The sequence below is a fragment of the Rhineura floridana genome, chromosome 2, assembly GCF_030035675.1.
Source record: "Rhineura floridana isolate rRhiFlo1 chromosome 2, rRhiFlo1.hap2, whole genome shotgun sequence".
In the NCBI taxonomy this organism is placed as follows: Eukaryota; Metazoa; Chordata; class Lepidosauria; order Squamata; family Rhineuridae; genus Rhineura; species Rhineura floridana.
The window spans coordinates 79,404,892-79,429,155 of NC_084481.1; the positions used below are offsets into that span (position 1 = coordinate 79,404,892).

Here is a 24,264-nt window from a genome sequence, read left to right on the forward strand (position 1 = left end):
TAAGTAAAATCAAAGTCTGGTGTGGGTGTGGCCCCCTGATTAGCCAAGCCGAGCAGCTGTGAGTCTGGCTTTTAGAACACTGACAGTTAGTTCTTACCGCGCATGCCTGACACTATCATTCAGTTCAATGCAACATTTCTTAAATTAATTGAAAATCAGCCAGGCATTTTTTAAACATTTAAACTGCAGAAGATGAAGGTCAGAGTATGGGGCAAGGTCAGTATTAGGATTACAGGTACTCTGTGAACATGGCTGATTTTTAATGAATTTCAACAGATTATGAGAACTCTCAGGGGGGAAAGTCCAAAAGGACTCTGGGGTTTTTTTCTCTCTTTTTAGATTTGGAACTCTATTCTCTCTGACTGTTTTGTGTATCACCATGAAAATTGAGAGGGTTGTTAAGCAAGCGTTTCTGAGTTCAGGACTATAAGTTTTGTAAGGTTTTGTTTTGAGATGAGCTTATGGGAAGCATCATAACGGCATGGGGGTATTTTTAATTTCTCATTGCGGAATGTGAAAAATCCATGCTGGCTATAGTATACAGCCACTCTTGTGGCTATATAATACTTCTTACATTTATACCCTGCTTTTATTTCATCATAGAACCCAAGGCAGCATACATGTGGTTCCATGGCAGTCTCGCATCCAGGCATTGACCAGACCCAATCCTGCTCCGCCCTGTTTTTGGTCTATGTGCCCTTCAATTTTCACTGTAACTGAGGGCAGGCATCACTTGTTGGAAGTCCTGCTCTGGCTTCTGATCCATGTACTCAACTGCGTAACAATGTACTTACTGCTTCCTCGCCTTCACAATGTTTTCTGTGGATCTTCTCATGAAAGGACTTAACCAAAAGGTTAATCTGTACTTAGGTGGGAAGGAATGTAACAGATGATTGATTAGAACTTTATTCATAACTTTGAGTAGGCCTTGATGTCCAGATCTGTCAGCAGACTCAGAGATCAAAGTTTTCTTAGCATTTCTTCACCAAGGGCACTTATGATCTTGCTACTCTGCATTTCTCCAACACAGTTCATGGCTCAAAAACAGATAAAAATGCATTTGAAAATGCATATTTTGAGATACAGTATATTTAGAAACATGTATTTTGAGAAAAAAGTTCAAAATATGTATTTAAATATGTATTAAAATGCAAATTTTCATATGGATTTAAAAAATCATATGTTAATGTGGAAATGGAACCAAATAGATTTATGAATGAACACAAGTAAAAGTGACATGGAATAGACCTGAGGTATCCATCCCTAGCTCCACATTTTCTTACAACCTTGAAACTTCCCTGGAGTGTATATCTAAAAGATCACAAGGCATTATGAACAGACCATCATGCCCATTAGCTTAGTCAGTTTTACTTGCCTGAGCTACATTTTTGAAGGTGCCCCCCACTTCAGGAAGGCTAACAACAGCTCTGTAGTAGTAACACGGGGAAACCACCATGTGCTTGGCTCATTCAGAGGTTTTCAGCATAACAAAAAGTACTGCTATGCTTTTTTTCATTCACAAGAATTATGATGTCATAATTTAGGCTTAGGCTATATGGATAATAAAGCCACTTCATTTATAAAGTTGGGAGAATCAGGTTCAAACCAACTCTTTTATAAGAGCCTGCATACAATGCAACACACAACCACTAGGTGTCCATGTTCGCTGTCTTTTGGCAAAGTAGGTGTCCACATCAAGCCACTTTGTTTCGGACTGATTGGTAGGGTGCGTGTGTGATACCAGATATTTCCAGAGAGTATATATGGTGCTCCAACCAACGACATCAACCAAAAGAGACATTTATCTAGAAGTAGGGATCCATGGGAAAATGCATGATAAATAAACTGAGTCTGAATCCTAGCAAGACGGAGGCACTGTGGGTTGGTGGTTCCTGAGTTTGGATAATTGGTCAGTTGCCTGCTTTGGATGGGGTCGTACTCTGTGAAAGAGCAGGTCCGTAGTCTGAGGGTGCTCCTGGATCTATCTTCGTCACTAGAGGCCCAGGTGACCTCCGTGGCTAGGAGTGCCTTTTAACAGCTTCGGCTGGTAAGACAGCTGTGGCTGTTTCTGGACCAGGATAGCCTGACCACTGTTGTCGACACACTGGTTACCTCCAGGCTGGATTACTGTAATGCGCTCTATGTGGGGCTGCCCTTGAGGTTGGTCCGGAAGCTGCAGCTGGTGCAAAATGAGGTGGCGAGACTGCTCACTGGGGCAGGGTATCACCAACATGTCACCCTGTTGCTGAAATAATTACACTGGCTGCCCATATGCTACCAGGCCAAGTTCAAGGTTCTACTTTTGGTGTACAAAGCCCTATACAGCTTGGGAGCAGGATACCTGAAAGACTGTTTTATCCCTTATATACCCAGTTGATCACTGCGCTCTGCAGGTGAGGGTCTCCTGCAGATACCATCTTATCAGGAGGTCCATTCTGCACAACATAGGAAATGGACCTTTAGTGTGGCAGCACCTACCCTATGGAATTCCCTCCCCTTAATATTAGGCAGGCACCATCTCTGTTATCTTTTCGGTGCCTTTTGAAGACTTTCCTCTTTCAACAAACCTTTTCAGTTGAGACCTATCCCAGTCTATGTCTGTGTTGGAATTGCTTTTAATATGTTTTTCTTTTTTTAAAACAATATGTTTTTAACCATTTCAAAAAGATGTTTTTAAAGCTTTTTTAAAGAATGGTTTTAAAGTTGTTTTGTTTTAATGTATTTTAAGGTCTGTTTTTATGATGTTTTAATGTGCTTTCAGCGCTTTTGTTTGCCACCCTGGACTCCCTGCTGGGAGGAAGGGCGGGATATCAATCAATCAATCAATCAATCAATCAATCAATCAATCAATCAATCAATCAATCAATCAATCAATCAATCAATCAATCAAATTATTCTGCTCTCACTTCTGCCCTGCTGGTTCAAGTGCCTCCACTCACCTTATGATCGCACCCTTAGTGTTCAAAATGCTGGAATCAAGCATCTAAGTTACCTAGAATCTTTCTTCAGAAGGAGTAGCTCAAGGATAGAGAACCTGTGGCTTTTCACATGTTACTAGACTACAACTGCATCATCGTTGACCATTGGCCATGCTGACTGGGGCTAATGGGAGTTGTAGCGCAGCAACATTTGAAAGGCCACAGGATCCCCATCCCTGAAGTAGGAGTGCACAGAACAACATTTTAAGAAGTTATGCTTGATTGTTGTGTTTTGTTGCTAACATTGCTAAGTTAGTTTTATACAGAACCCTCCAGGCTCAAAGACAATTTACCACTGAATACCAGTGGCTGGCGGGGGGAGCAATTGCCTTCATGAACTGCTTGTGGGCTTTCCATTTGGCTGGCCGCTGTTTAAAACAGGATGCTTAAAAGATTATGCTGAGTTCAATAGGACTTGCTCCCCCAGGGAAGTGTGTATGGGATTACAGTCTCAACCACCAGTTCCAAAACACTTTTGTCTAAGTATTATAATATGCAATATTTTTAAGAGTCTGCAAATTATTACTCTCACACACGTGAGTAATATCTGATAAAAGTCAAGCTACGAGAACAAAGACAAATACAGTATTACTTAGGTAAATTTGTTAGTCCCATTCCCAGTAATGTGTTTGTGTCCCCTTATTTTTGTAATAAATCCCCCTATTACGTTTTGTTTTCTTTAACACCTTTTTACAAGGAAACCACATGTTTGCATTTAATATGAGGAGCAGGAAATATTAACATGAGCCTGAGCAAAAGCAAACAATAAGGGGGGGAGTAGGGTAGGACAGAAGGGAAAGATAACACCTCTGATTCAAAAGCAAACCTACAGAACTGGGAAGGAGAACCTATGACCCTCCAGATGTTGTTGAACTCTAACTGCCATCAGTCCCAGTGAGCATGGCCAATGGTGAGGGATAATGGGAGTCTTACTCCCATGGGTTCCTCATCCCTGCTATAGAAACTCAGGGTAATTATCATACTGTTGTAGAGTACAAGTAGATTCACAATAAAATCAAGAAGCGGGAAACACATAGCCAAATAATTGAATAAGGACAAATAAAAATCTTGGACTGGAATGTAATCCTCTGTGGTGAAATCTTCCATACTGATGTAGATTATTCATAATGTTATGATAATTCAGAGAGCTGAGTGACACAATAATTAAGGAGGAATGCCCCTACATATGGTCCTCTAGCAGTTTTTGCCTCATGAAAATCAAGTTCCATTTTCCTCAAGTCACTCACATAAGAAGCAAACCATTATTGCTAAAAAGGTAAACCTGTTTCTTTTAGCAGTGTGGATCAACACAGAGAGGGACCAGCACAGGGAAAAATATCTCCACAGAACTGGATCGCAAGGATAGGGAATGATATAGTGGCAGGTGAGTAATCTGTATACATCTACTTCTGGTTCTAGTCATTGCTCATAATCACAGAGCATTATGCAAGTCCATCACAGCTATCAGATTAACCTTGCCTGATCAGTAAGTCTCCTTCACAAAACCAATGGATGGGCAATACTGAACTATCCTGTCAAGAGGGTTGGATAAAACATTGAGAGACTGAGGTGGCACTTCTCTCTTAAAGAGGCATATTTCCTCTGTACCACAGACTGATTTTATTTATTCATTCATCTAGCAAAAGTCAAATTGTGAGAAAAGCTCAAGCAATTTAGCACAGAGAAATACTGTTAATATTTCCCTGAAATCACTGAAATCCACAACATTCAGCAAGACCAGGATGATTTAAACAAAGCACAGGACTTTGCTGAATACTAAGTCAACTGTTATTTCTGTTAGAACTTCTACCCATCAGGCTTGAATGAGTGCCAGTTTCAGTCACTATGCAATTCAGAGAGAGGGAGAGTCAGAAAGACAGAATGATGGAAAGGCTGGCGTATATATCTACATCCAGAGGAAAAAGTGGGAGACTGAGTCCTGTCTGTAGTGAAATATCAAATCTGTCAACTCAGCTAGGAAAATTAAGCTCTCACCACGTGCTGGATTTCAATTGCACATTGTTCAGTATTGTTCTGGTGGCCACCTGGGTGAACAGGAAAGAGCAAGATGTAATGTTCTCTGTGCAATTTACACAATGTTTCCTACATAATTTTATGAGTTGTATTTTTTTCCTTATTAAAATGGATAGCATCAGCCACTTTTGACCATCCCTGCCTATCTATAAGTTTATTAAGGCTGACCACATAGCCAGAGAGAAATCCAAATGTTTGGATAATTAAAGCTGTTACTTTATAAGCAGAACAAGGCCTCCTTAAAATGCCCAGGTATAGTTGAGCTGTATCGTATGCAAACATGGGGATTTTGGCAAAACCAGCATCTTTGCATGATATCTACTTCTCTATGTAAGAATATTTACCCTATGTTCTGACATCATTACATTCCCCATCTTTGCCCCACACTATTGACACATGATAAGTGACCCTGTTTCTGTTACCAACACCATATCATGCACAACATGTAGATGTAGTAAGGGATTGGTAACAAAAATTGCCACTCCATCTTATATCTCCCACTCTTCTCATAATCCATAGGTTCACTTGCCATGTGTCAATAATGTGGAGCAGAGGTGGGGAATGTGCTGATGTCTGTGTATGGGGTAAGGGATCCTACATGTTATGGGGAAAGAAGAGATCATACAAATGTGCTAGTTTGGGGTCATATCCCCATGTACAACATTAAATATAGTTCTGCTTTTTAAATTATTTTAATATTATTATTATTAGCAGTAGCAGCAGTAGTAGTCACTTTCCTCGCAAATGCAACCCAAAGCAACTTACAACAATAATAAAACACTAAAATCAATTATAACAAACCAATTAAACAACAACACAACCACGCTCCAGTACAGATACAAGGCTTTAAAAAACCTTCAACACTAAAAGAGGCCACCAATACCTGAAGCCCTTCAAATTAAGGGCCAAAAGCTCAGGTAACATGCCTCCCTGGGGAGAGCATTCCACAAATGGGGAAGCACCACTGAGAAGGCCCACTCTCATGTTGCCACCTTCCACAACTCCCTTGGAGGGGGCATATGGGGAAGGGCCTCAGATCAAGAATGTAGGTAGAGGCAGTCCTTTAAGGAGAGTTTATGAGGTCTTATTTAATCCTCACATATTGAAATCTCCAAAAAACAACAACAAACACCTCTTCAGGATCTAGAACAGCCTTTCCCAACCAGTGTGCCTCCAGATGTTGTTGGACCACAACTCTCACCTTCCTGACCATTGGCAATGCTGGCTGAGGCTGATGGGAGTTGTGGTCCAACAACATCTGGAGGCACAATGGTTGGGAAAGGCTGATCTAGAAGCTGTTTGAATTAAAAGAAACATGGGCTTTTAATAGTTTTGATTAGACAATCATCATATGAAGCCTAGTTCCTGGAGTGGGTCTCTTAATTACTGTATGTCTGGACAGAAGGGAAGGAGAGAGAAATTCAGTCAGTTTTGTTGCTACCAATGGGAAGAGAAATTTCCAGAGAAGAACGATTGTATCTGTGCAGTCTTGTAGACCAAGATAAATTCAGTGTGTTCTGCAACAGGTGGTAGAAACAATAACAGTAAGTGGAGGAGCCATGCAGATATATTAGCTGAAAGGAAATACATTTTTCTGTGCTTAAATAATATGTGCCTTTCAGTGTTCCAGATGGTTCGGGCAGATTATGGCTCAATAGGAATCCTTAATAGACAACCACATCTACAGCCTGATGCTGCTGATTTTTGGACTGATGTAGGCAGTCTGTGCAAACATGTGCTACACAGCTTGAGGTGACATGCTTGTACAATTTGTACATACTTCAGGAAAGAAAGTCTTTGCAACTATTGCCCTAGAACAGCAGCAGCTTATTCACATTTGCTCAGAATTGCTTGAAACACAGGAATGTCCATATGCCATGATGTTTTGCTATTTTTTTCTTTTTTTGTTCCACATCTTGGTGCAAATGTCAGACTGAGATAAGAAAGTCAGTGCAGGCTATCCCTCAGAACCTTCAGCAGGAAGCAAATATAGTCTACGGTTCATGCTCGAATACCTTAGCTTATATTTAGATTTCAGCAAGAAATGAAAATGTGTTCGTTCCATTCACACATTACACATTAGGTCCACATTCAAAACATTTTTGGCATACACCAAAAAATGTAAAGTGATCCCTGTTCAAGACTGAATGAGTCTGATAACACCCTAATTCATCTTTGCCATAGAATGGAAGAACTGGAGAGTTTTGAAGACCATTTAGGCATAAAGATTCCCAATCCAAACATTGCTGCAGTGTCATTAGAATCAAGAGGAATTCACTGTGTGCAAAATGAGTAGCCGAATTGTACCAGGCATGTCATATAACTGGGCTGTCATGTAACCTAATTTCCATAGAGACTCAATTCCTCAGATTCACCATCCAACACCTATTTGAAGGACATTACTAAACATTGCTTCCATTTATGCAAACGCCTAACAACTCCATACACTGTATGCATATATTGGCCTTGTTAATAAGCCCACAAAAAAACCCCACAACTATCTAGCTTGCACTTTTTTTTTACTAGCATTTTAAGTTTCTATGCTGGCCTCATAAGAGCGGTGGCCTAAACACAACAGGGCAAATTAAAAATGTCTATCATGCAGCTTTGAGACAAGCATGAGTAGAGTGGAAAGCTGAGAGAATGAGATCAGAAAAGAAGGAAATGGGGAGGATGAAGCAACTCTGTCCAAAGAGGGGAGAAGAGACATGTGTTTTCTTGGGTGTTTACAGTGACCCAGGAGTTTAGGACTGAAGTTGGATACCAAGGGTTCTTGGAGTGGTTCAGTTCAAATTCTTGGAAGGTCAGACCCTCTCGCTCTTGGAAAACAAGGTGCCTTGTCATCCATGAACAACCAGAGAAATGGTTGTGATGGATGACTGAAGTCAGGCAAACCGTAGCAGGTTCCCTTGAACTCTGTACAATGCGGTTCCCAAGCATGCAACCTGGCATCTCCTTGATATCCCCTCCCCCCATTCAGTGAGAAATAGATGAATGACCTAAAAGCGTGAACTCAAGCGTTGTGTCCTCTTCAGGTTCTTAACTGAAGAACATAACAAACATGGAGGGCCAGATAGAGAGGTTTTGAGGGCCTTACTCAGTCTCTGGGTCTGAGGTTCTCCTGCACAAAGCGCTGTATGCGGAATAACAACAAGATGGAACACCTCAGTAACCATGTATATGCACCATGCCTACCATTTGAGTGAAACCAATGCTACAAGGACACAAACTGGAAAATATACCACTGATATGGTCTATAAATGAGAAAAATGAAACCATATACATATCAGCGGTTTATTTTCCAGTTGTGTGCTTGTAACATTGGTTTTGATTTGTATTTGAGTGAATAAATCTTAGTTGATCAGTTGAATATATTTAAATCAATTAAATCTGCATATATTTGCATATAAACAACAGTTCAGAAGGAGGAGGAAAGGATTATTTATTTTAAAAGTCACACTAAACACACTCTGTCCTTGTCCTTCTAAGAAGGCATCTACCATCTAGATTTTTAAATACCTCACTTAAATTATTTTAAAAAATGAAATCTGTTCCCTAATTAAAGACAGCATATTTTATCAAAGTATTTTAACTGAATAATTAACTAAACACTGCATTCCTAGTGAACACCCATGTTCATGTGGTACCGCATTCACGTGGTAATAGACTCACAAGTGGGACCTACTGCCTCACTTTACACATAGCATTTCAAGATTGTCTGAGCTGGCCCATGCTATTCAGTAAGACAGTGGCAAGCCTTGGTAAGTTGTGGACAGAGCAATCCTATGGAGTGTCTGTGTGGGCGTGCACGCACATCATGACGGAAACACCACTTTCTAAGTCTGTCATGATCCAGGCACCTGATGAGAATGAGGTTCAGGCTGCTTTCTTGGGGGGAGAACCACTAGTTTTTTTTATTTGGGGCCTTCCTGGCCAGAAGACACAGCCCTGCCACTATCCTTTGACTCAGAGGATAAGTACCTTAAAGTATCTTTGTCTCTCGTGCCTCACAGAACTCAAAGAATACAAAATAAAGTGAGGAGCCTTTAGCCAGCCAGCCAACTGCTCCAAGGAGTGCCCACCACACTCTTCATCCTGTCAGCCTATGTAAGGCTTCAGTTGGCTGTAGCTCCCTGCAGAGACAATGTCTCCTGTAGCTGCTTCAATAGGAGTACCATTCAGCCAGCAGGGCTCTCTTGGAGCCGTCCCAAGATCCTGTTGTTGCCTGCCAGGACTTGACTTGAACCTGACACTGCTTGAATCCCCTGTGAGCCTCAAACTCCTATAGAACTGAAGAAAGCCCTGCTGAGCGTGTGCAAAAGATGGGGTGTTTCCTCCACTTTTTCCTTCTGTCTTGCCCCCCCCCGTTGGTTCAAGTGGGAGAGAAAAAAATCTCTGCCAGGTACAGATATGGCATAGCTTTCCTCCCTTTTGGGGAGCATGTCAGGAGAACAGAAGGGTATGATCCAAGACCTCTCTGATTTTCTCCTGACATGATCCTTTTCTTTTCTTACTATTGTCAGAGCACTGAAGGCTACATAACTTTTCACTGCTGCACCATGAAGTTCTTCAGCAGGTACCTCCTTCACTGCCCATGGACCTCACTCTCTGTTGGATAAGGAGAAGGTCTGCAACAGCCCTTCAGCCACCCTCCCAATGAACTTAAGATTGCTCCCTTAACAGCTTTAAATGACTCATTACCTTGTTGTGTAATGTTTTGGTGATAGACAAATATGTATTCTAAGTTTGCCAGGCATAATTTTATGAATGCAAAGGAGAAACAGTTGCAAGCATTTCTTTGTTTGTGGAGGAGGCGATGTCCTCCACTTGGGGATGCCCTAGTGCCCACTGAAAAAATCCAAACAATATTTGAGCAGGGGTAGGCAATTCAGTTCAGTGAGCATCCAAATATAATGACATTAATGGTGGTGGGATCATCAAAAACATGTCAAATTCCAGCACAAATTACCACACTGTGGTTGGGTTAGACATCCTAAAATATGGACTGTGGTATGGATGCAGAATCAATCACCCTTTCCTGTGCTAAATAGTTTAGTTTTGCATGGGGCTTCACTGTGGTAAACCTCTCTGTACCTGTTCATCTGTATAGGGGAAAAAGTTAATGGATTAGGGCTTTTTCTTCCGCACTAGTGCATTTTGGCAGACACATTCACTAAGATAGCTATAAAACTCAAAAATGTTAGTGGAAAAATACAGTGAAATAAAAATTTAAATTGTCTGATCCAGGTAAGGTGATGAGCATTTTTAAAAACATATTTGGCAACATCATCTTGAGCAACTAAATATCAATTCTGAACGCATAAAATAAAATCCTGATGGATGGGTTCAACTTATTCCCTGGTGTATTTCCTCTTCTAAATGCTGAAATCAGAGAACAGATGTTTTACATGAAACTGGGTTTAATCTTAATTGGAAGGGATTATTCAAACTAAGCATAAACCATATGCTTCTTAAAGTAATACTCCCTTTTGCCCCTTTCTGGAGAGGTTTCTTTCAATCTTTGTCATTTTTGAGATTGTTTGCCATTTATGAATCTGATTGCTGCTATTTTTCATTTTTATCAACTGTCTTCAGGCAAAGTTACTGTAAATCAGAGCCTCAGAATTTTGCTTTGACTCACAGGAAGACTGGAATACATTTAACTTAATGATTCACTGGACTGATCCTACAGAAAAGAGTAGAGCTGATTTCAATTATGAATTTACAGGGCAGGGGGGGATATGGAGGAATTAACAAACATCGGAGCATCCTTCTCTTTCCTAGAAAAAACTCAATTTGGCTGTTACATAAGAGCAGTCTGCTGGGTCAGGTCAGTGGCTCATCTAGTCCAGCGGCTCATCTAGTCCAGCATCCTGTTCTCACAGTGGCCAACCAGATGCCAATGGGAAGTCCACAAGCAGGACCTGACTGCAAGAGCATTCTCCCCTCCTGCAGTTTCCAGCAAGTGGTATTCAGAAGCATACTGCATCTGACTACGGTGGCACGGCACAACCATCACAGCGAGTAGCCACTGAAAGCCTTATCCTACATAAATTTGTGTAATCTTCTTTTAAAGCCATTCAGGTTGGTGGCCATCACTGCGTCTTGTGGGAGCGAATTCCATAGTTTAACTAAGGGCTGTGTGAAGAAGCACTCTCTTTTGTCTGTCCTGAATCCTCCAACATTCAGCTTCATTGAATGTCCACAAGTTCTAGTGTTATAAGAAAGGGAGAAAAACTTTTCTCTATCCACTTTTTCCATGCCATGCATAATTTTATACACTTCTATCATGTCACCTCTGACTTGCCTTTTCTCTAAAAAAGCCCCAAATGTTGCAACCTCTCTTCACAGGGAAGTTGCTCCATCCCTTTGATCATTCTGATTGCCCTTTTCTGAACCTTTTCCAACTCTACAATATCCGTTTGAGGCAACCAGAACTGTACACAGTATTCCAAATGTGACAGCACCATAGATTTATACAACAGCTTATGATATCAGTCATTTTATTTTCAATATCTTTCCTAATGATCCCTAGCAGGAAATTTGCCTTTTTCACAGCTGCTGCATACTGGGTTGACATCTTCACTGAGTTATCTACAACAACCCCAAGGTTTAGTTCCTTTTCAGGGCAAGCCAGTTCATACCTCATGAGGGTACATGCTAAATTAAGATTTTTTTGCTCCCATATGCGTAACTTTACACTTGTTTACATTGAATTTAATTTGCCATTTTACCACCCATTCACTTAGTTTAGAGAGGTCCTATGACAGCTCTTTGCAATCCCTTTTTGTTTCAACAACCCTGAACAATTTAGTATCATCAGCAAACTTGGCCACCTCACTGGTCATCCCTAATTCTAGATTGTTTATGAACAATTAAAAAGCACAGGTCCCAATACTGATCCTTGGGGGAATCCACTTGAGGGCAGAGGATTTTTTTGTCTCTCATTTGAATGGATTCTCGTAAGTATTACATCACAGAACAGTAGTTTTCTGGTGGATCTTATCTGAATGATTGAAGATTAAGGCTATACCCTGTTGATGCTCACTGTTTAAAAAGTGCTGAATGCACAGACCACACTGTGTGTGTGCACATACTTTTAAGAATTAAAATATTTCAAAAATCCCTGTGACAATGGAACAAAGGAAGAAGCAGTGTGGACTAGGGATTCTGAGTAGCTCATTTTTGAGTGTTGCACACTCCTTTCCTGTGTACCAGAGGTACTCTGTCACAGTTCATTTTGCTTTGTGTTGCCTCTCTCTGTGACTCTCCCTCATTTGTTCCATTTGCTGCTGAGCTGCCCTTGCCCCATGCTCCTGTCCCACCTAACAGCTATTTGGAATGGGAAAAGCTTCATAGAAAATGCAAGCTAGTGGATAAGGGAGAACTGTGGACACTGTCCACTGGACAGCATGCACCTCTCTCAAGATACTTTAATTTTATTAATTTGGTGGATTGCAATTTTACCAATTTGATAGACTAAAATGTATAGCCAAGTGAACTACTCTTTAAACAGCTGCAGCACTGGGGAACTGGAGAAGACCTGACCTGGGATGGAGTACTTGAGCATCTGGGTGCTTGCTTGCTTGCTCCTCTGGGTTGCTGTCAAGGTCCCTGGTAAGTGCTGCAAGGACTGGAACCCCCTGCCTGGCCCTGAATCCAGAGAGAGATGGCAGTCAGTCTTGCAGCCTCTTCCATCAGCTCCTGGCTGAGTCAGCTCCTTGGGTGGCGGGTTTCCCGCTGGCAGGTTCGCCAAAGGGGGTCGTCCCTTGAGGAGCCCCTTAGGGAGTCCTGAGGGCGAGGCTGCTATCCCCTTCTATTTTTTTTAACCAATCTAGAGGAGATTGGTAGTGGGGAGGGCATAGGGTGCATGTGTAGTTCCTACGTAGGGTGAGAGCCTCTGCAGTGAACTGAATGACAGGAGAAAGTTGCCAGATGCTGTCAGAGTGAGAGTCTGCAACTGGCAGAAGGCTGGCCCTCCCTGGGTGTGAGATGGGAGGGAGGAGATGTGCCCTCTGTGAAAGATACTGAGTGGGTCTGACTGTTCCCAATTTTCTCGGAGGCCTACTGGGATAACTGGTTCAGCAAGGTTTTGTTGGGGGGCTCTTGTGTCCATATCAGGAGTCTTAGCAGGGGCATAGATAATGCCACCCCAGTTTCAGTGATAATGGGTAGAGGGAGGCATAGCCATGAGGAGATGGTGAGCTACCATAGAAGACAGGGCAAGGCTATCTGCACCTTGTTCCTCGTTCCTCGTTCCCACTCCTCCCATGGACAGGTTTCTCATTGCTCATCTGCTGTGCCCACTGCCTTGTGTGTCCTATTGTTTAACACCAGATCAGTACACAATAAGACCACCCTCATTCATGACTTGATCATGGATGAGAGGGCGTATTTGGTGTGCATTACCGAGACCTGGGTGGGTGAGCTGGGAGGAGTTGATCTGACCTAGCTTTGCCCACCTGGATACTCTGTGCACTACCAACACAGGCTGCAGGAACGAGGGGGGAGGGGTTGCTGTGGTCTACAGAACTTCCATCTCTGTCACCAAGAAATCACTCGGTCTCAGCTGGCTGTGAGGCCCTGCACCTGGTGTCAGGCCAAAGAGACAGTAAACTAGGGGTGTTGCTGGTGTACCATCCACCCTGCTGCCCGGTAACTTCTTTGACCACGCTGGCGGAGGCTATGTCAGCTGCGTTATTGGAGGAGCACAGAATGATAGTCCTGGGTGATTTCCATGTCCATGCAGAGGATGCCTCTAATGTTCTGGCTCAGGACTTCATGGCCTCCATGACAACCATGGGGCCGCCTCAAGTTGTCACTGGCTTGACGCATAGGGCAGGGCACACCCTCAACTTGGTTTTTGTTCAAGATGGAGAAAGGAGTGGTCTGGAGATGGGGGAGTGGATGTCACCTCATTGTCATGGTCAGACCACTTCCTAGTGAAGTTTAGACGTACAGCTTCAAACCTCATCTGCAGGGGTAGTAGACAGATTAAGATGGTACACCCCCAGACACTAATGGAATCAGTTGGAAACTTGAATGCCCTGGGGGAGTTCCCAGTAGATATAGCAGATGACCATGCTGAAGCCCTTGTCATACTGTGGAACAGCGAGGTGTGTTGGGCTCTTAACACAGTTGCCCGAGTGCCCTCTCTAGCACTGTGGAGTCCGGTTTGCACCTTGGTACACCAGTGAGCTAAGGGCAATGAAACAGGATGGATGACAGCTAGAGCACAAGTGGCAAAAGACATGCTGTGAGGCTAATCGAGCATGAGTAAATCATCACAACCGTGAGGTATGGGCAGCGAAGAAAGCCCACTTCTCTGCCACCATTGCATTGTCCAGTAGCCATCCAGTGGGGCTTTTCCATATTGTCAGGGGTCTGTTGACATCACCTCCAGGAAATGAAGTTTTAGACCCTTTGAAGGACCATGGTGAATTGTTTGCAAGGAACTTTGAGGGTAAAGTTGCTCACCTCTGTAACAATCTTGATGTCCTGTCCACATCTACTGTAGTCCCCAGTGAGGTGTCCAGTGCAACATCTGCTGCAACTTCTTGGGATCGGTTTCAGTTGATGTGGCCTAATGACATGGACAAGGTGCTTGTGACAATTCGGCCAGCAACGTATCCTCTTGACCCTTGCCCTTCCTGGCTTATTAAAGCTTTCCAAAGGGGTTTGACAGAGTGGATCCAGGATGCGGTCAACATGTTGTTGTGGGAGGGAGTGGTTCCAGCCGCCCTGAAAGAGGCAGTGATCTGACCGCTCTTGAAAAAGCCCACCTTGGACCCATTGGTTTGGGACAACTACCACCCAGTCACAAATACCCCCTTTTTAGGGAAGGTGATTGTGAGGGTTGTGGCACAGCAGTTGCAAGTACTCTTGGATGAAACAGATTATCTTCACCCATTCCAATCTGGGTTCAGGCCTGGTTATGGGACTGAATGGGCCTTGGTCGCCCTGATGGATGACCTTTATTGGGAGAAGGAAGAGAGAGTGTGACCCTGTTATTCTTACTTCTGTCAGTGGCTTTTGATACCATTGACCATGGTATCCTTCTGAGCTGAATGAGTGAGATGGGTATCGGAGGCACTGTTTTACAGTGGTTCTGATCCTACCTCCAGGGCCGTTTTTAGAGAACAGTATTGGATTATTGTCTTTTGGACCCCTGGCAGTAGTGCTGTGGGGTGCCGCAGGGTACCACCTTGTCTCCAATGCTGTTTAACATCTATATGAAGCCCTTGGGAGCAGTCATCAGGTGATTTGGGGCAAGGTGTCAGCAGTACACTGATGATATCCAGCTTTATTTCTCGGCAACATTGGAATCGGGAGAGGCCATGCAGGCCCTGGACGGCTGCTTGGACTCAGTGGTGGGCTGGATGAGGGCCAATAAACTGAGTCTGAATCCTAGCAAGATGGAGGTGCTGTGGGTTGGTGGTTCCCGAGTTCAGATAATTGGTCAGTTGCCTGCTTTGAATGGAGTCGTACTCCCTTTGAAAGAGCAGGTTTGTAGTCTGGGGGTGCTCCTGGATCCATCTTAGTCACTAGAGATCCAGGTGACCTCAGGGGCTAGAAGTGCTTTTACCAGCTTTGGCTGGTAAAACAGCTGTAGCTGTTTGTGGATTGGGATGGCCTGGCCACTGTTGTGCATGGGCTGGTAACCTCCAGACTGGATTATTATAATGCACTCTATGTGGGGCTGCCCTTGAGGTTGGTCCAGAAGCTGCAGCTGATGCAAAATGCAGCGGCGTGACTGTTCACTGGGGCAGGGTATCACCAATATGTCACCCTGCTGCTGGAAGAACTGCACTGGCTGCCCATTAGCTACAGGGCCAAGTTCAAAGTTCTAATTTTGGTATACAAAGCCCTATGCAGCTTGAGACCAGGATACCTGAAATATAATCTTACTCTTTATATACCCAGTAGATCACTATGCTCTGCAGGTGAGGCCTTCTGCAGATACCATCTTATCAGGAGGTTCATTCCACACAACACAGGATGTGGACCTTTAGTGTAGTGGCACCTACCCATTGGAATTCCCTCCCCTTCAATATTAGACAGGCGCCATCTCTGTTATCTTTTCAGCCCCTGCTGAAGACCTTCTCTTTCAACAAGCCTTTTAAGTAGAGACCTTATCCCAGTCTCTGTCTGTATTGGAATTGCTTTTTAAGATGTTTTTAAAGGTTTTCAAAAAAGTTGTTTTTAAAGATGTTTTGTTTTAATATATTTTACAGTCTGTTTTTCTGATATTTTAGAGTGTTTTTAGTATTTTTGTTTGCCGCTCTGGGCTCCTATTGGGAGGAAGGGTGGGATACAAATTAATTAATTAATTAAATAATAATAGATAAAATAAATAAATAATAAATATCAACTAGAAAAACATTAGGCTAACAATAAAATGGTGCAAGGTGGGCCAGAATCCGCCCAGTATTTTTCTGCACCTCATAATCCAAAGCTGTAGCCCAGAAGTCCTGTGTTCCTCATAGTCATAACCACTATTATTAGTAATCACATTCACAGTATGTTGTTCAAACTGGCCACAGCAAAACTGGCAGCTAAATTACTGCATTATGCTAGTCTAGGGATGCGGAACTTGTGGCCCTCCAGATGTTGCTGGACTACAACTCCCATCATCCCTGGCTACTGGCCACAGATTCCCTATCCTTGTTCTCGGCAGTCACTTTTAAAGTGTTTATTTGAAATAAATTGGTTTCCTCTTTATCCTTCAGCATTTATTTACAGTACAGTCCTATGCATGCCTGTTCACAAGTAAGCCCATTGAGTTCAGTTCATTGAATTGAGTTCATTGAACTCAAGTTCCCATTGAGTTCAGTTCCCAAGTAAGTGTGCGTAGGACAGTAACCTTAATTTCTATAAATGCTAAGCAAATTGGAAGTACATTCCACTGATTTTACTGGAAGTTACGTTCATGTAATAGGGATGAGTTACAACATCTTTATCATAGAAAGAATGGTGGAAAGTCACTACAGGAAGAATGAGATCAGAAATGGATGTGGATAGATGCCCAGATTCTTGGCAAATCAAGCATCAAGTTGGATTCCCCCGATTTCCATATGATCAGCTTGGATGCAAATGAAGGGGTTTTATGTTTTTGACAGTGTAACAGTCTCATTTTGAAAGACATGCAGCATCTGCAAAATTTGAACAAGCATCTGTTTTGCTTACACACCATGATTTTACTTCCCACTGAGTGAACAGTGGAGCATAAAATATGAAACTTAAAAGTTAAAATACCTTCTAGAATTTTTGAATGTGTTACATGTAGTAGTCCTCAATAAATTTTAAAAAGACACAATTGCCCTTCTTAGATTTCTTCACAAATCAAAAAAATCACACAATTATTTTTAATGTACTAATTTATCAGTGCTGTATACCTAACTGTCCAATAACTTTTGTTAACAATAATGTACTAGTTATAATTGCGTAGTACTAGTGAATTAATGGTGGTGTCTGTCATGGAAGGCTCAGAGGACACACCAGTCAGGAAGCTACAGAAAACTTTATTGTCTCTCTCCAACAAGAACAGTACAGTAAGAAGTAAGTCCTGAGTCCACCCAGTTACAACTAAGTCCAGTACCATCTAGTAACTAAAGGACATAATGACAATATCTACACAGTATCGCATATGAAAAACAAAATAGTCTCTGATCACCACTTGCTGAGCCAGTGGATAACTACCACTTACTTTACTACTGACCATCTCCTCGAATTTGGTAGATCATTGATAGCAATTTTAACATTATACCATTCTAGTTTCTGACCCAGGAAACTCCAAGCTGGTATTGTTTCCACTTGGTGTTAACCCATTTACAGTAATGCCATCTGACACTTGCTGTCACCATTTAGCTCTCAGGCCCTTCCTTTCAATACCTCCCTTTCTCAATCTCAATCAAACATCCATTCAGCAACGTGACATAATTTTGTTTTGCATGAGTTCCATCATCAACACACATGCCCTTCCCCATATCATATGTGCTATATTCCAGTAATCTATCAATTTCACTCATGCAATTTACCTACTACATTACAACATGAAATATTTAAAACTATTATATATTCCTGTGTGCAAGCTACTTTTCCTTTGTTTGTGCAAATGATGCAAAAGCACATCAACTTCTTGTAACTGATAGTACCTTATTCTTTGTACTCTGGTTGTGTGGAATGCAATTAAGTAAAGGAGAAATACAGACAACTGTTCACTTATTATTAAAACTATTTAACAACGACAACAGTAGTAAATACGAATATCAAACACACAGCAAACGATAGATATAAAAATGTCAGTCTTATCCAGTTGCAGTTTTGAAGGAATTGTTATGACCTTTCTGTAATGAGCATCTGCTAACATCTGCTATAATAATTGGCTAGAGAAATTAAAAGCTTTTGCTCACATGCAAACAGGGTAAAAATAAAGTAGAGGGTAAAAATAAAGTAGAAGGAAAATTGACACTGCAAACTTCATATATTAATACCACTAACATCCAAAGAGAATGTAGATCATTTTGCCAAGTCTTACTTCAGCAAAGACTTCTGTGTCTTAGTTTTTTCATGTCAGTACAATGATCCAAGTCACAATGGAGAACAACACTAATCACTGATACACAATGAAAAAGTTGCTTTGCTTTCTAAAATTAATTTTTTAAAAATACCTCCAGATTTTATCATACCAGAAAATGTGAAACCCACTGTACCTTGCCCTCCTGCTGTTGAACAGGTGTGTTCAGAACAAACTAACACTTGTCTTGGTGACATTATCAACCTGACGTCATTGTTACTGGGCTGACAGGATGTTTCCATGACAAATTTGAAAGCTGATCTATTGTTCCCTTCAATTCTGACAGTGCCTAAAGACTACCTCTCTGTTTCCACATTTTTATGGGTGACACCCACCTAATATGTTGGATGAGTGAATAACTGAAATTTAACTTGTCTTCATGTACTCTGAAAAAAGTAAAACAAAGCTGTTTGTTGATCTCTTTCTTCTTTCCCCAGCTTTCTGTTCTGTCCTGCTGTGACTACACCTTTATGACCCATAACACAATGTACTTTCAAACATTGTTGGCTCCATCTATATTAACAAAGGGAATCAGTAACACTGGAAGGGGCAAACTCTGTAAGCACAAAATTCTATTAAAACTTTGAAGTGTATTCCTCCCCCCTTACACACATATGCACTCATGCACATGCACACACTGATGGCTATGAATTATCATCTCTAGCATGCAGAGCTCATAATAACTAGCAGATGTCTGAACTTTGCATGATTGGGAAGAGATTTCACACGGATTATGAAATGATACAGCTTTCCATATGCATTACGGTGTTTCAAGGAGAAGCAATTTATATTCTATAGTCATGGATGACAAGCTGTAAAGGAACAGCAGGATATGGTAGCTTTTATATTTCATTCCATTACAGCTGAAACTTTCCAATGAAACAATGCTGGAATCAGGATGCTGGGTGCAGAGGATGCTCCCACAATTGTAGCTCTGTTAACATATTACTGGTCTGTGAATGGAAGAGAAAAGTTCTCTCATCTCACAATACATACATGTTCCTTCTCTTTTTCTCCTTTTCGTGTGAGCAAATGATGCCATAATGTAACCTTTCAGAGGCAGGGCAATGGGGCTGAGCCTGCAGACACCATAAATAAAATGGGATAGTACACACTGGAGTATCTGGCTATGACAGGGCTTTTGCCACGATAGAACCCCTCATTCTGGAATTGAATGAGGTCCATGGATGGGTGTAGGTTTTCAAAAAGTTCAGACTGATCTTTGAAATCCTGTTCTCTGAAACATTTTTATCAAATGGGGGTTCCAGAAGGATGAGGCAGGGGCAAGAAGCTTGGAAGGGCCAGAAAGAGGGACACTTGATCCCATATATATTAAAAGAGCTCTGCTTTAGTACATGTGGCGTAGTCATTAGAGTGTTGGACTACGACCTGGGAGACCAGGATTCGAATCCCCACACAGCCATGAAGCTCACTGGGTGACCTTGGGTCAGCCACTGCCTCTCAGCCTCAGAGGGAGGCAATGGTAAACCCCCTCTGAATACCGCTTACCATGAAAACCCTATTCATAGGGTCGCCGTAAGTCGGGATAGACTTGAAGGCAGTCTATTTCCATATTTAGTACATCTACTTAGAACTTTCTTCTGACCTACACAATGCTGTGTGAATCAGCCAAGTATTCAGTCATACAAAACTAATTCAATTACCCTTCTTTGTATTTCAAAAACAAAACACACTGTCACAAAATATAAATGAGCTATTAGGCAAGCAAAATAATTCAGCAGTAACCAAAGCAAAGTCTTTCCTCCTCAAAATAAATAAGAGTAATATTTTTTCACTAGCAACCAACGTTGGGAGGTAAGACTTGGAAGCTTCTTTATTTATTTTTCTATTCTTAGTAAATTCATCTCATTTGTGATTCTGATGATAAAGTAAATATAAACCATTTGTTATATGGCTGGCAAGGGCAATTGGAACCAGATTTCTGACAGGCAGCATAGCCACATAGATATCCTTAATGTTTGGAATCTGGTTTCCACCACATCTTACTGTTCATAAATCATGGTTTACTCCCTTGTATACAGGTTGCTTCTAATTTGGTACCATGAAGTTGATTTAAACATATATATATATATATATATATACAACTTTTGACTGATTTCAAAAAGAAGTAACACATTTACAGAGTACATTTCTCAGTTGTCTGTTGACCAAAAGGCAATACCCTTGGCGACCCATACGGTCAGAACACATGTCTTCTGATGGTCTCAAAATAATCCACCTTTCTTTTAATCACCATATGCAAATGATTGTCACACAATAATTATACAGCACCTAAACCAAGGATTTAAACCTGTATTTAGGTGTGTTCAGTTTCTTGGAGAGACTATTAAAATGGTGGAACTATATGAACAACTTGTGCATATATGCAGTTTCTCCTCACACTTCTTCCAGTTTGCTGTATACTCATAAAACAAAATGGTGGAAGAAATTAGAGTCTTTGTACACTCTGACGAAATGGAGGGTTTTGTCTGTATCTGCTTATCTAGATAAACACACCTCTGCATCAAAACTATCATGAAGAAGGGCAAACCTCAACAGAGAATGTCACCGACTTCACAAAGCAAAATTTGGTAGTTTAACTCTGTTAGCTCTGTTTAAAGTGAAAACATCTTTGCATGGTAATTAAGCAATCTTCTGTACACATTACATACTAAATTGATTCTCTCTGTACACATAAATGCACATTTTATATAACAAAATATAAACACACACACAAACATACACCAAGCTTTTACAGTGGGTCTGCACATCAACACCTCCAGACTCAGCATGTATCGACATAGCCAGCACAGCAAATACAACTACTGCACACATTTTTATTTGATTACCACCATTTTTGGATTTTTTTTCTTTGTGCTGCTCTATGGCGTCTATTCTAGTCCACAGTTTTTGAAGTTCATTAATCTGTGGGTAATCTCTTTCAACAACAATGAATAATTTAGCACTTCAATCACTTCAGCTCTTATGAGCCAGTGCCCATATTGTCTGAAAGCTGTTATTTCATGTTCTGGCAGTCGTCATAGTAACCCATTGGCGAGTATGTGAAAAAGCCCACTAAGGGCATACGACAGAGTTACCCAACCTTTTTCGACCCAACGCCCCTTTGCAAAATCTTTTTGTGCCCAATGCCCCCCTCAGATTAAGTATATGCCAGTGCTTCCTATTCTTCCCTTAAAATATGAGTAATGCATAAAAGGTATTTTCAATTATTATTACTGATCGTTTTTATCATGCCTTTTTATTGCACTTAGATTACACATTGAATTCTTAGTATGATTTATTAATATACATACATAGTTATAGAAAAGTAAATAAAATGAGATTTATTATAAAATACTAGTGTGATCCTTGAGCTTGATGAGTTTTGGCTAACTTCACAATATCTGGAGTATATAAATCCATAAAATACACGCAAGAAACAAATTGCAGATATAGGAGTTGTTTCTTATTTCACAAATCCTAAAAATGTAAGTAAAAACTAATTAAGTCCACATGGTATGAACCAATAGAATACACTGTGTTACTTAACAACAAACTCATTCAGTTTACCGGCATTGTTTTGTTAAACAAGTTCATTTAAACATCACAGAAACAACGGGTAGCGAGTGTGTCCCATTCCTGAAGAAAACCAGCGAATAACTGACTGTCTGCGTCACCCGTTTGCACACGGCACTCATCTGTTGGAAGAATGTGCCCTCCACCAATACACCCAGCTTATCAAACACTCTCTCGTGATTGGTTCCAACATCCCTCACGACAGCATCGGAACATTACCTAGTGCCAGGGTGTGGCTAATATCCCCATTCCTTGATATGACACTGGCCGCTATTCAGAATTTCTTTACTAAAGAGCACACACTATTTATAGTGTTATTTCCATGAACTGAGGCTATTAAACACATTCTAACAGGGGACAAAACAGTTTAAAAATTAATGATTTGTGTATTAAATAAAATTAAACTTAAATGCTTCAACTGTCACATCAGACCACCAAATGTCAACGCCCCTAATGAACCCAAATGCCCCCCTAAAGTTTGTAGTCACGCCAATGCCCCCCTGAAAGGCTGTAATGCCCCCCAGGGGGGCGCTACCGCCCACGTTGGAAATCACTGGCATATGAGAAGAATGATAAGCATAAAAGTAAAATTTGAGAATGGATTTCATTCCAGAATCTATTGGCTATTTAGGGCAGTGAATATCATATGCTTACTTAAGGGGTGGTGATAGCCTGGATACGTATTATTCACTGATCGTCTCCTTTAACAATCTGCCTGAAAATAAATGACCTGTTTATGAAACACTGGAAAACAAGGTTAAAAGCCCCATACCACATTTAGGAAAGAACGTAAGAACTTGCCTTGAAGATTAGATTTCAGAATCCTGTTTCCACAGTGATAATAATAATAATAATAAGTGATTAGTCAGAGATGGAGGTTTGTGAAATCCCTTCCTCCCTTTTTGGAAGGGAAGGCTGGATAGGTTTTTGACAGAGGTGGTCTAGTTAGGAATTATTCTTTCTTACACCCAAATTGTTTGGAGTATTATGTACTAGTGGGCTGTCAATGCTATCAAAGAACATTGGTGTGTAGTGGGGGAGCAAATACAGAAAAAGTGTATATATTTATATATTATAAAGAATACCTTTCCTGTTGTACCAAAAAAGAGCAATTTATTCTGTTCAGTGGCTTGGGAAAAATATCATATGGTCTATTGTCAAATACCTTTGTCAAGTAATTAATGCTGTTAGCCTTAAGGCAGACCTTTTAATTTTTGAGGCTGTTTTGATACTAGTACATCACTGTAAGGGAGCATAAAAACTACCATATTAAGGTACTTATTTTCATAGTATTGGCTTTTTGTTTATTAAACAGTATGTTACCTTATACCATACCTAAATGCATATGATATATGGCTACCTAGAAATGTGGTATATGTTTTCTCTATGTCAGATGCTGAGATCTAAAAGCACCCAAGTATCTTGAGTAGACAAGATGAAGATAAGTCATCCAGCAGCCCAAAGGGAAAACCTTGTGGCTTTTCTCAGCAATATGAGGTGAGGATATCCTGGTGAGGATGGACCTTTCACTGCCGCAAACCCTCTGTGGGGTTGGAGGACCCATTAAGATGGTCCGCCCCAGGCGGTTGATGGAACCTGATGGATTCCTGAATGCGCTTGGGGATACATTGGAGCAAGCACACGGCCACTCGGCTGAAGCCCTGGTGGAGGGCTGGAATGCCGCAATCACCGGGGCACTAAACCGAGTGGCTCCAAAACGCCCTCTCCCCCTGAATAGAACTCAGACGGCGCCGTGGTTTACCCCACAGTTACGTATTCTGAGGCGGGAGGTAAGATGGCTAGAGCGCCGGTGGCGGAAGTCTCGCTCTGAGGACGATCGAACACTGGTTAGAGCTGCTGCTGCAGCCTATCATGTGGCAATAAGGGCAACAAAAAAGGATTTTTATGCTGCCTCTATTGCATCTGCAGAGTGCTGTCCCAGGAGACTATTCCAAGTGGTCCGGAGCCTGGTCGGTCCAGTTGCTCCGGAACCAATAGAACATGATAAGGTCTCCTGTGACGAGTTTGCTAAACACTTCGCGGATAAAATCGATCGTATTAAAAGCGAGATTCCGTACACTGTGGATACAGAGAGTGAGC

At 41.5% G+C, this 24,264-nt stretch overlaps 1 protein-coding gene and 1 long non-coding RNA gene across 8 annotated transcripts in view; one reads left to right on the plus strand and one right to left on the minus strand.

Moving 5' to 3' along the window:
• The window catches only part of LOC133376609 (uncharacterized), a 30,908-nt gene extending 29,874 nt beyond the window's left edge, over window positions 1-1,034 (plus strand). Inside the window, exon 4 of the long non-coding RNA XR_009760535.1 lies at window positions 604-1,034. This is a non-coding gene — a long non-coding RNA (uncharacterized LOC133376609). The remainder of the gene's footprint in view (window positions 1-603) is intronic.
• KALRN (kalirin RhoGEF kinase) overlaps window positions 1-24,264 on the minus strand; it is an 872,788-nt gene that overhangs the window by 138,229 nt on the left and 710,295 nt on the right. The gene's annotated exons all lie outside the window — the stretch shown is intronic.